Source organism: Rattus norvegicus, chromosome 1, assembly GCF_021556685.1.
Source record: "Rattus norvegicus strain SHRSP/BbbUtx chromosome 1, alternate assembly SHRSP_T2T, whole genome shotgun sequence".
Classification (NCBI taxonomy): Eukaryota; Metazoa; Chordata; class Mammalia; order Rodentia; family Muridae; genus Rattus; species Rattus norvegicus.
The window spans coordinates 57,121,191-57,137,828 of NC_141534.1; positions in this window are offsets into that span (position 1 = coordinate 57,121,191).

Consider the following 16,638-nt stretch of genomic DNA (forward strand, 5'->3'; position numbering starts at 1 on the left):
GCTCCCAAGTTGACAAAGTCAACTTGCACCAGGATTTTGTTCTCATCTCTTCGAGGTTCACTTCCCTGCATAGATCCTTGCAGGGTTCCTCTTTGTGTCTGCGGATACTGACTGACTGATTAGTGCTGCTAGTTATCTAGTTCTGGCCCTCAACACTGTTCCTCACCCATCTCAGAGTTGGAACTAACTTTTTATAACTAAAGGAAAAAATTAATCTATTACTTTAGCAGATCCCTAGCTTCCAATAACCTAAAAGCTCAGGTAGTATCTGCAGCCTATAGAAAGTCTACCCACATCTTGTTGAACCTGCTTCTGAAATAACCCACCAACGCATTTTAAACTTGCCTTGATTTATGACTTTCTCTGTTCTGTAGAACTTGAAACTGCTTCTGCACTGGGACATGGAATTTGGGGTGACTTACATCTGTGTTCCTGGGGCCATGGCCACCCAAAATGGCCCCTGAGTAAACTCTTATTCTCCTTAAGGTGAGAGCTGTGGTTTTGTGTGGACACTTGTAAACAAAGATTAGACAGGGAAACGTGAGGACAGTGTGTCATGGGGCTTTGTGTGCAGGGCATCCAGCAGTCTCCAGAATAAGCTGAGGCAGATAGAGAGGTGTGGCCAGGAGGAAACCACTTACAGGAAGTTTGTGTGGGTTGAACACAGAGTCATTTATGGCCATGCTCACAAGGCACACCTGGCCATGTTTGTGCTGATATGTCAGTAAATCACTTATTCAGCTCCATTAGGTGCCTGGAAGATGTCTTCCTCAAGGCCTCTGACTGCTGACTTTCCCCAACGGCATGGCTGAGCTGATCTCCACATGCCAGAACACCCAGTGGGATTCTGATTCAAGTTTCTCATTCTTAGGATGACCTTGATCCTTGGAGAATCAGGGATGAGGAAGAGGTGGCAGGTGACAAGCTCAACTGGCCCAACAGGAATTTCAGACCCTGAGCAATACCTGTGCCTTGCTTCTGCACCTTGGCAATAAGGCAGACTGCCCAGAATCTCTTTGTGCAACATCATCTCCTCCATTCTCCCAAGGCCCTGGGAAAACCCACAGGCTCCAATTGGTGGTTCTATGGTATGGAAGTAGGAACCAGAGCCTGGTTGGTCTTAGTGCCTTTGCTGGGACTGCAGGTGGTAGCATGGGTGGGACCTTTCCTTTTCATCTGGAGATGCTCATCTCCAAGGTGCTGTCTTAGCAATGATTCCCAATGGTACCAGCCATCATGATGACTGAACCAATACATCGGCAGCTGGTCTATCACATCCATAGTCTGGAAGCAGAGAGTAAACAGGAATCTGGTCTGTAAAACTCCAAGGTCCACCCACTACCTCCAGCTAGGCCTCACCTCCCAAAGATTTCATAAGCTTTCTAAACAGCACAACCAGAAGGGGGCCAAATGTTCTAACATGGGAACCTGTGGGAGACAGTTCACATTCAAACCAGGTCAGGTGTGGAGGGAATGCTCCTGCCAGAGGCAGATTGTATAAGCAGCCTACAGTGGGCTTCCTCTGTCCTTGTTGCCTGCATGCCTGGTGCAGATGCTCCAACTCTGCCCTGAGGTGGTGGTGGTAGTGATGGTGGTAGCATTGCTGCTGTACTCAGGAAGGCCCAACACAGCTTCCAAGGTCCCGCACCTGACTAATGAGAGATCAGGATGGAGACCCTTCTCTCGAGGCTAAAGGTCAACCTAGGTCACTGAGGTGAGAAAAACATATTTGCTAAATCCCAGCCCATCCCCAGGTTAAACTGAGCTTAGCCTAATCTGGGGCACAGGCGGTTCTTACAGGAACTTTTGCTAACCCATATCATTCTGCTCCAGTAACCACAAGGCTTTCAGCTCCCCGATCAAACAGAAACACTAGGTGAAACCACTGTGTCCTTATTAAAACATCATGTCCTGCCATGCTTGGTAACAGCTATCGTAGCTACACCTTACCTTTATAAACCCTCTACTCACTCAGCTCAGGGTGACTCTAGAATTGTAGTCAGGAGGGCATGCGCTAGTCTCAGTCTGTGCAGCTCAAGATAAACTTCAGAGTCATAAAAGGCTCGTCCTGGTCTCCTTCTCTTAGGTGAGAACAGCACAGCTCCAGCAGTGCTACTGGGGAAAGTGTCAAGTGCCCCCATATCCATGTAGTTTCAAGGTGTTTGCAGGAGTCAGCCTTCCATGAAACCTCAGTGTGATACTGAAACAGGACCTGTGGGGTTGGTGGGAGGCAGGCAGCAGACCAAAGAATGAAGAGAGAAACTGTCTCCTGTCTCTACCCTCAGTCATCTGTCCTGAAGTGGTTCAGTGGACAACTGGTCACTAGGGCACACTCTCCTGTTTCCCAGTCATAGCTAGAACATCCCTGTGCCGGCAAGGTAATGCTTTCCTTCCCATCTATTGATCCAGCATCCTTGGCTTTGCATAGGGGTTAATGAGGGAACAAAGAAACTCAGTAACAGGTGCATCCTGACCCCACACACGAGCACTCAGATCTGGGCTCATGAAATCAAGAAGTCCACCCACTCTTCCCTGGGAACCAGAGACAGTGACAGTACAACATATAGCATGTGCCTCCTCCACCCCGCAGCACGAACCATCCGTCCAGCCGGCCTCAGTCCCAGGACACAAGCCAAGATGACATTGCAGGGTTTACAGTAGGAGACTTCAGGAATTCAGTCAAATGCAGGGTGTCTCGGATACCTGTGGGATTGTCTGATAAGGGAAACCGGTATTGGCTGCTCTCTCTGAGCCTCCTCCATGCCAGGCATCATCTTTGCCTTTGATGCTGTTTTATGTCAACTTTACACCAGCTATAGTCCTCTGAAAGGAGAAAAGACAGTGTCTCTAGGGAATCCATCTGCAAGCAAGCCTGAAGAGGATTTTCTTCATCAGTGATCATTGCAAGGAGGACTTGCACCTTGTGGGTGGTGCCATTCCTGGGCTGCTGGTCCTAGGTTCTGTAAGAAAGCAGGATGAACAAGGCATGGGGAGCAAGGCAGTAGGAGCCTCCTCCAGGGCTCTGCACCATCTCCTACCTCCAGGTTCCTGCCCTGTTTGAGTTCCTGTCTGACTTCCCTCCCTGATGGACTATGATGTGGAAGTGTACGCCAAACAAACCCTTTCCTCCCTATCTTTGTTTTGCTTGTGGCGTTTCATCATAGCAAGAGCAACTCTAAGATCAGGTCCTGGGCTGATCTCGCTCAGTTAGCAGAGGTTTGATGACCAGAGTTTTTTGCTTTGTTATTGTTATCAATAATTTATTATTAATTTTTATTGTTATTCTCTTTACATCCCAATCACAGCACCTGTCCCTGCTCTCTTCCCAGGTCCGCCCTTAGTCCCTCACCACACTGTCCCTACCCCTTCTACTCAGAGAAGGAGGCCCTCCCTTTAGTACCATGGTCCCAGCAGGTCTAGGTACATCCTCTCCTACTGAACCCAGGGAGTCTTGTGGAAGACTGGGGGACAGAAGTGAACAAGTTGGAAAGATCAGGGACACCTCAAGAATGTCCACAGAGTCAAATAACCTGGGAACAGGGGTACTCACAGAGCCTAGGCCACCAACAGGGAGCATGCAGGAGCTAGAACGAGATCCCCTACACATGTGTAGATGACCAGAGTCTAATCCCAGATCATACAAGTTCTAGGAGACACTCGAAAAAGTCGTCACCTGATTTCCACTTGCACACACTCCCTGTGGCTCAGGTTCAGGCAGTGGTAGCAGACTGTCTCCCAGTACGCTCAAAGGAGAGTCTCAAAGCCCACCCCAACAGTGACACACTTCCTCCAACGATGTCATATCTATTCCAATAAGGCCACATCTCCTAATAGTGCCACTCCCAGGGCCAAGCATATGCAAACCCATGAGTCTGTGGGGGCAAGATCTATTTACATCACTGAAGTAAATAATTTTTAATGTTCAAGAAGGAAACAGGTTCGTTTGGTTTCAGAGGCCTGAGGGTGTGTGTGTGTGTGTGTGTGTGTGTGTGTGTGTGTGTGTGTGTGTGTGTGTGTGCATGGAAGACTGCAACTTCTGACCTTAGCAGGTGACCTCCATCCCACACATCAGCCTCCCTGATGACACATGATGGCCCAGTCTGTGGACAGCATCTCATGGTTCCTTGGTGGAGTGTTCTTACTGCGTTTCCAGCCTTACTCACCCTGGGCTTCATTTTGTGGAGTAGTACAGGGTTTCATTGAGTTCCCTAGGATTCAACCCTCAGGCTCAGGTAACTCTGCCACCTTAACCTCAGTATCAGGAACCCTGGTAAACACCACTCTATCTTCTCAGCCGTCCACACTTCTCTTGGGACATATGAAGTCCTCTCTGGATGCCATGATCCTGCCTCCAAAAGTGCCAGTAGGTGAAATCCCCATTTTTGCAGTTTTCAGTCCATCAAAACATTCTTCATGTTCGTCTGCTGCCGCGGAGGACAAGTGGGTACTTTGGGACTCTGATCATAGGGAAATGGACTTTTGCCCCAGGATTGGGTCCTGTGGTGGTAACCATATGAGAAAGAATGAATGCTTGATTTACTCTGTCTTAGTTCAGGTTTTACTGCTAGGAACAGACACCATGACCAAGGCAACTCTTAATTGGGGCTGGCCTACAGGTTCAGAGGTTCATCATCATCAAGACAGGAACATGGTGGTTCCAGGCAGGCATGGTGCTGGAGGAGCTGAGAGTTCTACATCTTCATCTACAGGCTGCTAGCAGAATACTGACTTCCAGGCAGCTAGGACTAAGGGTCTTAAAGCCCACACCCACAGTGACACAACTACTCCAACAGGGTCACACCTACACCAACAGGGTCGTAACTTCTAGTCATACCACTTTCTGGACCAAACATATACAAACCATCACACTCTGTGTAGGTCATTTCATGCCTGATGTATAAAGTTAGGAGACAATGACCATATCACAGTGTCAGGCTTCTCCTTGTCTCATTGTGAAAGCTGAACAATTTCAATGGAGCCAGCATGAAAGACTGTTGGTGGCTGTGTAGTATGGTGGTTACACTGCCTCCGGCATTACATGAAGCTTTGCCTCTACCCTTCTCCAGCCATGCGTTCTGGACCAGGCAGAAGCTCCTTAGGTTCTTAAGTACATGTAGGCGTGTGGCTGCACGTGACAACAGGGTAACACTTGCATATGTAAGTGCCTGTTCTACAGTGGGTGAATGTTGAGGGTTGTGCCTTTGTATTGCATGTGCGCATACATTCTTATCAGTGCACTGTCTTGGAGAAAATTGGTCCCAGAGCCCATCAGCCTGTTTTTCTTTTAGAAATGACTCTGGGTGGACTTCTGAGGCATAACACCCCTGTCTCTCTAAGAGAAGAGACTCAACTTCCAGGCTAATGTTAGGGTTCCTCCTTAGCCTGTGAACCCAGACCTGGTTCCCTGGAGTCAATGCAGAGCACCAGAGCTGTCTGTGTGTTGCCATCTTGTGTGTCGGGGTGGTAGTTCCTCCATGGGCATCACTATGATCTGCAGTCACCGGTTCCCCTGACAGAAATGTGTAATTAGGAACTATCCTGACATAGTTCCCATCTGGCTCCAGCTGGGACAGACCTTGGCATTGCTTGTAATTATAGGGTTCAAGCCTGTTTTTGCTAAGTGGGGGTTGAAGCATGGGTCTGTTCACTATCGTTCCTAGGGATTATAGGCCATTACAAAAGAGAGGCCAGTGCAGCCAGAGCTCAGTCCCTGAGCTCCTGATCTAGCCCGCACATGGATGGCCTGCATGGTCAAAGTCACAAGAAGCTGTGTTCAAAGAAGAGAAGTAAATGTTGATCAAAATCAATATGTGCCTGGAGCCCTGAAGATTTCAGGCCCATTTAATACTGTCTGATTTAGGGAGGGAGGCATCATTGCCCTGAACTGTGACAATGGCGACCTAGACTTCAGGACACACGGAGGTGCATGTGTAGGAGTAACACTAGCCGCCATTTTGAGCTGCCTTCCTTGAGGCATTTTCTGTCTCCACCCTGCTCTTGATCCACTCCATAAGTCTGGAAAAGAGGGAGGAAAGGGAGATCATTTGTTGCCAGTCTGGAGAGAGCATAGGCTCGTGTGCTCATGGGTTGTGTATGACAGCAGAGACTAGAAATGGCACCCTGCATGGTACCCAGGGAGAAGGGAGGTGGCTTAGGTGGACGCATCCCAAAGCCTCATGCTCTGCGGGGCGTCAGTCTTGTCAGTCACCTGAACCAGAGTTCCTCCTTCTTAGGCTGCCTTTTCTGAATACTATCAGTGCCAAACAAGGACTTGCTGTAAGTTGTACGTGGAGTATACTATGCAACCCGGCCTATCAGAAAGGAAGAAACAGTGCTGTCATGATCCTTCCTGGCAGGGGCAGGAGCTGAGAGAAGAGGCTTTCCTCATCCTCCAGCTCAAGTGGAATTGGGAAGCTGGGGGAAAGGTACAGGAGAAGCTGCTTCTTTAGTGGATGGAGTAGTTTTGGTGTGTCGCCATATCCTGGTTGGAGGATTTTGAACTTACGGTGTTAAAACGTCCCAGAATAGATTGGCCGGCTCCCTCTACATGTCCGTTCTTGGAAAACTGGTCCCAAGCCTTTCTTGAAAGACAACCAACATACCTCATTATTTCAGGAATGTGTCTGAGTCTGTCCAGGCCTCTGGGTTTCATTTCCCTCTGCAGAGAGATGCTACCGCCATGAAAGACTGGTGAGAATGGAGTGAAGAGCATGTTGTACAGGACAGCAGTGACCGAGAGTGGTGGAGCACATCAGGAGAAACCTTTCCAGGCACTCAGGGCTGGCAGCAGGACATGCCTCCTGCCCCAAAGGTAATGTGTGACCCCAGCTTAGCTTGCAGAGTCACTGAACATGATGCTGGTCACCCTCCTCCCCTTACCTCCCCTCCTCCATGCTAAGTGGTACATCTGTCCTCTTGCTAACCCTCAACTGCTAACCTGGAACCCTGCTGGGCAGAACCAAAGTTGGAGTGAGTCAAAGCAGGCCTTACTACTCTACAGAGGACCCTGAGCTTATAGCTTAGAGAGTGAATACCCCATGTAAGCATCAGCTCCTGAAGCCTCTGCCCGGTCCTCTCCCCACCCCACCCCAGGAACATTCTTGAAAAACCACAGAATGTACTGACTGATAGTCACCTGACCATCCTCTGTGGTTCTGAGTCTGCAGAAGCCTGGAAGACATCTAGGATAAGGTACAGAGAAGCTCAGATCTCAGCTCTCTGGCAGAAAAGAATAAGAAAAATGTAAGGAATTGGTGGTCTGACTAAGAAAGCCTCTGCTGCTGTTGTTGGTTTGTTGGCATTGAGAGTGTGTCGCTGGGGTCCCCTCTAATCACTCCGTTCCTGCTTTTGTTTGCTTCTGGGTAATGAGGCCTATGCTCACTCTTCTTTGTATGCTGTGGAGAGAAAGGGAGAAAAAGGCTTCCAGACCCAACCTCCAATTCCACAGGAGTCTTTTGTCCCTGTCAAAGCTCTTTGGAGGTGGGTGGAACTCCAACAAGGTTATGTGGGACACAGGACATGAGTTGGACATTGTAATTTCAGGGACTCATCTTTGCAACCCAGACGCTAGAAAAAGCCTTTGAAAGTGGTGACTATAACAGCTGTCCAAATGATAGCCAGGAAGCCACATTGGCCAGAGATTTCCTGATAACATCTCAGTGCCGTTATTGTTTATCTGATAGAGAAGTAAATGGGGAGGAGTATTACTATACAAAGTGGATTTGGGTGTATGCCTGGCTGGGTTCAGTAACTTAGACTATCTGAATGACTCAGTTGTCTGCTGGCTGGTCATACACAAAATGCAGTGTCTCTCTGGCAATACATAAGAACCTGGGCTGACTCAGAGAACATACACAAATATACAAAGTAACGAACAGGGTGGAGAGTTTTAGCTCTCAGATACTTCCAAATTACTACTCAGAAGGAGGAAAACTGGACATAGAAAATGGATTTGAGAGATTAGCAGTTTTAGAACATGTCTGCCAAGCTATAGGCACTTTCCTTACACCCATTTAATCCTCTCCATCTCTCCTCTAAGTCCTCTGGTGCCACACTGCCCCCTGGTGGCAGTTTGCCCTCTGGTGGCAGAGTGTCCTCTCATGGCCCACTGCCCCCTGGTGGCACACTGCCCCCTGGTGGTACACTGCCCCATGGTGGCACACTGCCCCGTGGTGGCACACTCCCCTCTGGTCACAGAGCAAGTGACAGAGGCTTGTCCTAGTGTCTTCCAATTTCTTGTACCTAAAAGGTAGTTAACTGAAAGACAGTAGTTCATGATGATGTAGAAAATCTCTGCTGTTTTAGATACAGACAGTTTTCAGGAGTGGAAGTACAATGTGTACATTGTTCGCTTTCAAGGAAGTTAGGTCAAAATGAAATTAGGTTTTGGTGAAGGAAAAGCTGAAGGGAAGTGTTGTCTGAAATGTGATATCCCCTGGTGTCTTAATTGCAGGCAAATGTCAATGTGAAGGACAGTCCTGTGAAGGATAAACGTACTGATTTCTTTCAACACCAGAGAAAAATGACTGATGTGGTGTGAAAATGTGTTTCCTCTTAAAGCTTATGTATTGAAAAACTAGTCCTGACAGGCCTGCGTGCAGCCATACTGAGTAGGCAAGCAGAACTGAAGACTTTCAGAGATCCTCTGACTGCCACAGGGTGCAATGGGTGCCCCTATGATGAGCAAGTGTGTGGTGGACACAAAGAGAGAACGAGAAGGTGAATGGTTTGTGCAAGGGCTGAAGCCATCTCGGAAAGACTAAAGCAAGTTAATTTTCTGGTGATGGTCCACCATTTTGCTTGGCCTGTGATGGGTGAGCTCTCAGATGTAGGTTTCTTAGAGGCTTCATCCCCGGGTTGCTTCTCAGTGCTGATCTGCCTTTCCTGCCACTGTTACATGGCCTAATGATTCTTGGGCATTGGCCCAACTTCTTGGACAAATTTCCTGCAGATCGACATGAAGATGATCTTTCATGGACTAATGCTGTTTAGATGAATTCAATTCTATAGAATTCTTTATTTGAATCAAATGATTTTAGGAAGAATGTTTTAGGAGATGGTTTTAGTTGTTTTGACAGGAAGATAAAGTTGTGGCCCCTTCTCATAGAATAGTAAATGAAGGCTACATAATAAGGAATACAATGACCTTTCATGAATTACACTAAGAAGAGACATAGGCTTGGGACAAATGTGTGATCAAAGAACAACCTTCTAGGTCAGGTCCAAGGATGAGTCCACAGGAGTGCACTATGATAAAGCAAGGCCACGTGGTACTGTCGTTTTGAACTTATAATGAGCTTATAGAACAAAACATTGCTTTGAACTTCTAACCTTCTGTAACTCCCCTTTTATATAGCATTTTATCTATGAGGTAATTGTCTAAAGAACTTTTGTCTAAGGTATAAAAAGGCTGAGAGAAGAAATGAAGGGTGGCTGTTGGGGCTTTGCCTCATAAGTACGTATGTATATACATACGTACATACATATATACATACATACATACATACATACATACGTACGTGCGTGCGTGCGTGCGTGCGTGTGTGTGTGTGTGTGTGTGTGTGTGTGTGTGTTATCTCTGTAAATGATTTCCTTTTCCTTTCTTTTCTCTCTGGTTCACAAAGAGTTAATGAGTCCAAAGCCTCTATCCTGGCCAGCAAGAGGCCCTTGAGCCAGGGAGAAAGAGCCTAGCAATTAAGCATTTTTCCCCTTCTTCTTAGTCCTTGTGCTACTGCCAGTTTATTAACAGAAAACAGTGACATTTAGCCACAGATTAGTGTGAAACCAGTACGTATTAGCACAAAATAATAAGAGAGAGTTACAAAGTCAGAGATCATCAGGCTTTGCCATTCATCTGGGAAAGCATTCCAGTCTTCCTTTAACCAGGTGTACATCATCACATCTGTGACTGTCAACCTATATTTCGTGTTGACTATCATTAAAAGGCTAAGTAGGGCCTCCAGTTCTTCTGGCACCCCACAAGGGGCAGGATACATACTTTCCACAACTGGTCTTCTCAACTCTAGTATGAATACAGAGTAAAATCTGACCTTTTAAACTACCATGAAATGTAAGACTAACGTCCATATATCATTCTGTGGAATATCATAAGTTTGCTGAGGAAGAGTACAGGAGCTCCAAAAGAGCAAGCACCACAGTGCCAGTTCAGCATTGCCCTGGTTCAACTTGCGTTCTAAGGCGTCGTATGATTTTGACTTTTTCATGTATGTCCGACATAATCTCATTTGGTTTCAGTTCACTGTGAACTATACTATGCTCATGGCATTAGCTCACAGCTTCTATTATTTGACTAAATATTTCCCTGCCCTTGTCATCCTCTAGGTGGCCCCATTTTCAGGTGTTTTGGTAAAGCTGTTGTCCTTCAACAAGTTCTTACTTGGAGAAGTAAGATGTTGTTCAGGTGGTCGACCATCATCATTGTCTCTGCCTTGGTCATGAGTGGCTGGCACCATTGCTTCCTTAGAAGCAGTTTGGTGGCCATGGGGCTGCCCATGAGGTGATGGTTTGGTAGCCGGACATTGGTGTTGTTCCGGTGTCCCATGGTCTTTAAGAGTATCGAGACTGTGTAATTTGTATTGAGAGTGGAAGTTTCCCTCCGCAGAGATTCTGGGCTGCGGGCTGTGGTGTTGTAACTCCTCCTTACTATGTGTAGGCATTGTAGCTAAAAATACTAACAGTACTCCCTAGAAATAACTTAAAAATATAGATTAAAAATAATGAAAAATGTGTAAGGAAACAGAAGCTAAAATTACTAGATGTGTTAACTCAAAATGAACAAAATGTCTTGTGGATTGCTGTTTGTATTTTTTGCTTTCTCAGGAGAACGGCCCTGAAGTGCAATAGATCACATATTCAGATGATGTCAGGTGAAATATTAGTTAGCCAAATAAAGGCTACAGCCTGTGATTGGACAATGGAAGGAAAAGGTAGAGCCAAATGTTTTGGAGAAGGGAAAGAAGTATAGAGATAGAGGATGGTGGCGAGAAGGAGATGGGGGAGGAAGAGGTTGAAAATGGAGCAGACCATGTGGCCTGGACGTGCCACAAATAGGTAGAGATTTCATAGATTGGCAATAGAGTAGTGTAGTAGTGTACTTGTCCAACCAAAGCACTCAGCTTGTATTTGTATTATTGAGTTTTCCATTCTTTGCATGGGCGTTTTGGGGTTGGAGATTTACCACTATAAATCTGGCTAGTATAATATAAGCCTGTTTTCATTTCAAGAGAATAAGGCAAGTCCTGTGAGATGAGCATTAGCCAGCCAGAGGAGGTGGATGGGATGAGAAATGCAAGCAGTAGTCCAGGCATTTCAGATCAAAGTTGTTTGGTTAGAGTAGCAAACTAGCAGCAGGAACCAGGACAAGATGGCTGGATAGAGCTAGCCATGTGGGGTGAGCATAACCACTGATAGCAGAGCATAGCAGGAATTAGCATTGGTTTAATTTAAAATTAAGTGCAATAGATGATGTCCAGTGTGGTAGTCAGCAATGCACTAGGGAGTTAGGATGCTTGTCCTAGGGATAAAAGAATTAGATTCCTGAATGACCAGAGAGGAGTCAAGGGACTCCAGCACATGGGAATCTTAAACAAACACAGGGATAGACAGAACCAAATCAGGCTCTGAGTTCTCCTTCTGTAAAAAGAATCAGTATAATGAATGGCTCCAGGCAGAGAGGGAGACTGAAGACTGCCTGCTTTTAATAAAGTTTGGTTTAGTTGTTTCTAATTTGTTTTTTGTTTTGGGGTTTTTGTTTTGTTTTGGTTTTTGTTTTTGTTTTTTTTTTGTTTTTTTGTTTTTTTGTTTTTTTGTTTTTTGTTTTGGTTATTTTGCTATTCTCTCAAAAGTGCGTTAAACTTCCTGGTTTATCAGAATAGAAAAAAGCAGGACAAAAAGGCTCCTACTGTGCTTGCTTGGTTTAGTTCCCTCGTTTGAGAATTTAATTTTCAAAATGTGTTTGATTTTGAGGGTTTTTTTGTTTGGTTGTTTGTTTGGTTGGGTTTTTTTTCTTTCCTTTTCTTTTTTTTTTTTTTGTTTTTTTGTTTTTTTGTTTTTTTTGTTTTTTTTTTTTTTGGTTATTTTGCTATTCCTCTGGGAAAGACATCAAGTGAAAAGTCTTTCTGATTATGGGCTAAAGGACATGCTAATTCGGGAGAAAGACCTTATGTTTCTGCTTATAGCAAAAGTAATTAGGCCCTGGACTCCTTCTGGAGTTCTCTGAGTCAGAAAGGGCAGAGGGAGCCCCCGCCCCAAAGAACTAGAAAATTCAAGAGAACCAAACAAAAAGGTAAAGATTCCTTTTGCCATCCTTCCCATGGCATGAATGAAGACTTATGATTGGTTATTATTAAATGTGGCTCATAAAAACACACGCTCAAAGAGCAGCATTTTATCTTGAGTAGTCAAGGTATTCCATGTTAAACTGGTTCACAATCGGCTTAGCAATCAAGCCTCAGGATGCAGGGTAACACCGCTGCATAGAGGTAGCCATAGGGGCTGGGTGAAACTCTGATGCCTGTGTTTAGCCAGACTTAGTGTAGGGTTATTTTAAAATTACATGTAACAAAAATGTGCTTGATATAAACTAAAGTCAAAGTTAGAAAAATAGAATATAAATCATGGAAAGATATCAGGGAAAAAGCTAAAGTCAAAACTCCCAAGTGAAATCCAAACAAATAACCAACCTTGTATTCTGTTCAGCAGAGTCATGAAGCTCTCTACAAGGAGACAAGACAGGATGCAGCTGTTGGGCTATCTCAGGCAAACTCTGACCAGAGCACCTGTCCAAAGAGATTATGGCATCATTACTGTATCATGGATGTTTACTGGGAGAATTGAATGATTTAACAGCTGAGTTGTGGAATTCTATAGATCTATAAAATAATGCGCAGTGGATAATACAAAGTTATGAAATATCTTCCAGCTTCATTAATCAGAACTATAAATTTTCAATCTAGCCCATGGATGCTGAGGGTAACTGTGATTTCAAGGTCATTTCCAATCATCTATGTTAAGTGTTTTGACTCAAGGAAAGTGGCATTGCCATAGATGAAATCAGTTAAAGGCATATTTATTTCTGCTTTGCCAAGTAACTGGACAAAAGTCAGTTCAAAAAGTTGCGATTATTGAGTGTACTTTTTTCCTCTCAGTTACTTTATGTATTTTTTCATTTATTTAAATTTCCTTACATGTATACAGTGAAATATAGTCATATCCACCCGTACTTCTATCCTCCAACTTCTAAAAGATTCCTCTCAGAATCCCCCGATTGACTCTATAGCCCTGGTTGTTCTGGGACTTGCTGTGTTAATCAGATTAACCTAGAACACACAGACATCCACCTGAATCGGGTCCTGGGTTTAAAAGTCAGTACCACTAAACCACCCCTGTGTGTGTGTGTGTGTGTGTGTGTGTGTGTGTGTGTGTGTGTGTGTGTGTGTGTGTTTGTGTGTGTGTGTGTATGTGTGTGTGTATGTGTGTACAGAAATACATACATGCAATTTTTGCATCCCATCAAGCCCTGTTAGTGGTAGTCATACATGCATATTGTGTGTACAGCCATTCACTGGATTATGGGAAAACTACCAGTGGCCTTGCCCCAAGGAAGAGTGAATTTTTATCAGCTGCTGTTAACTGCAGCTCCTCACCCATGCATGATGTGCAGACAAATGCCACAGCCACATCTGTCACTTTACTCGGTTAACATATACTAATAAAATGTTATGGTGTTTTCAAATTTATATGTATATGTATTGTATATGTATAATGACACATTGTATATACTTGTAATGGCTATTCCTGGTTGTGAACTTGAGTATAAGTGGAATGAACTACAACCCAGAATTGGAAAGCTCACCTTTGATCCTGATTTGAGTCTGGGAGATACAAGTTTCTGAACTGGATCTAGGCATGGAGATCATGAGGCAAAGTGGCTATGAATCTCAGGAGCTTAAGGCAAGGAGATTCTGAGTTCAAGGTCACCTAGGACAAAACAAGTCCCAGATCCAGCTGTGGTGGTATGCACCTTTAATCTGGGGCGCACCTTCTGCTGGGGATTTACATAAGGACATTGGAAGAAGGAAGAGTCTCTCTTTTTGGCCTGCCTTCCTGCCTTGTGGGACTGAGCCACTGCGAGATCCTTGGACTCCCATTCATACCTGCTGCTGATCATGGTTGGGGAGTTGGACTACAGACTGCAAGCCATCAACCAATTTTCTCTCTGTACAGAGATTACCCATAAGTTCTGTGATTCTAAAAAACCCTGTAAAAGACAATTCTCTTTTATCATATATAATTTCTATTTATATAAATATACATTTATATATAATGTAACTTATTTTATACATATTTTATTATATACATCTCTATACTTATATATATAAATAAAACACAGGTTGTAGGCCTGTGAAACAGTAACACACTGCATACTTGTTGCCTTGTCCCTACTCCCTCCTGCAGGGGAGAAAATGAACCAGTCTCACCAATGAAAAAGGTAAACTAAAATGTTAACTACTGGGTGGAAATACAGATGGTGTGCACATAAAATTACATCTTCTTGATTACTACTTTAGACATTTTTCTTAATTTACTGAAGTCACTTTCTATAATACATTATTATATGATTTACTATCTCATAGCTATTAAGGTAGTTATTTTGATTGTTGGAACAAAAGTATACACATTCAGTTGTGCAGCTTCCAGTAATATCCGGGTAAGGCTTCATGCACATGACTGCATTATTTAATGCTTCCCTATGTGATCCAAAGCTCTTTTGTTGTTATATTATGATCTCTAAGCAGAATATTGGTGATCCTGAAATTATATACAATACCTAAGTTTTTCTCAAACACTTCATTAGCTTTCCATCGAATGCTATTGTAAGTGCATTTGACTGTTCAGTTCCAAGGTATGAATTCCAGTAGAGCACTTTCTGGATAATATTTCCTTACAAAGTGTTGTTAACTGCTTGCTACAAGAAGTTAATTTCTGGTTTTGAAAGTTAAACCTTATGTTTAAATAGAAGATAGAGAAGGCAGATGCTGGATTATTTAGTACCAAGCTGGTTTTCTGTACTGATGTGGGTAAGGGCTGGTCACATGAGGTGTTTCTCATTCCTCTAGATTTGTAGCTGTTTGAGACTTTATAATCATTTTGGATATTCCAAGTCTATGGGCATTTTCTCACCAAATTGTCTGTTTTTACAGGAGTATTTTTCTTACAAGTTTGGAACCATAAAATAGAAACTTTCCTAACTAGTCAAGCTACTATGGTGTATGTGGGCAGGATTTTGTCCATTTCCTGGTGTCTGATTTCATTGTGCTGTTCTGACCTTGTTTTTGCATAGGCTACTGGCCAGTATAAACTGGAAATCTATGTTATGTTGTTGTCCAAGGAGGAGGTGTTGCAAATGTGGTCAATATTTGTTTTAAAGGAAACAGTGAAGGGCATTCTGCACTTGAGCTTTGTGAAATACTGTGCAGATCCTTATAGATGTGAATGCTGTGTGTTGTGAAGAACACTGCTGTTCATTGAGTATGGTGTGAGGAATGCTGCTGTGCACTGACTGTGTGGTGTGAGGAATGCTGCTGTGCACTGACTGTGTGGTGTGAGGAATGAGCTGTGCACTGACTGTGTGGTGTGAGGAATGCTGCTGTGCACTGACTGTGTGGTGTGAGGAATGAGCTGTGCACTGACTATGTGATGTGAGGAATGAGCTGTGCACTCACTGTGTGGTGTGAGGAATGCTGCTGTGGACTTACGCTGCCTTCACTCCTTCTTTAAAAGGGGAACAGGAATAGCCTTGGCAGGGAATAGAGAGGCAAAGATTAAAACAGAGACAGAAGGAACACCCATTCAGAGCCTGCCCCACATGTGGCCCATACATATACAGTCACCCAAGTAGACAAGATGGATGAAGCAAAGAAGTGCAGGCAGACAGAAGCCGGATGTAGATCTCTCCTGAGAGTCACAGCCAGAATATAGCAAATACAGAGGCAAATGCCAGCAGCAAACCACTGAACTGAGAACAGGACCCCCGTTGAAGGAATCAGAGAAAGAACTGGAAGAGTTGAAGGGGCTCGAGACCCCATATGAACAACAATGCCAAGCAACCAGAGCTTCCAGGGACTAAGCCACTACCTAAATACTATACATGGACTGACCCTGGACTCTGACCTCATAGGTAGCATCGAATACCCTAGTAAGATCACCAGTGTAAGGGGAAGCCCTGGGTCCTGCTAAGACTGAACCCCCAGTGAACTTGATTGTTGGGGGGAGGGCGGCAATGGGGGGGATGATGGGGAGGGGAACACACATAGAGAAGGGGAGAAGGGGATGTTGGCCCGGAAACCGGGAAAGGGAATAACACTCGAAATGTAAATAAGAAATACTCAAGTTAATAAAAAAAAAAAGAAAATAAAAAAGAATGTATATTAGTATAGAGTATTACCTTAAATAATTATATAAATATGTACACATATACTTAGAGCTTGTAAAATGTTTAAATATCTTAATGTTATAGAATAGAATATACTTACCTGTTTTATAATTGATTATCATAAACGATGTGGACAGGACATAATCTTCTGAAAGTCTGGTTTATTTCCCCAAACAGCAACCAGG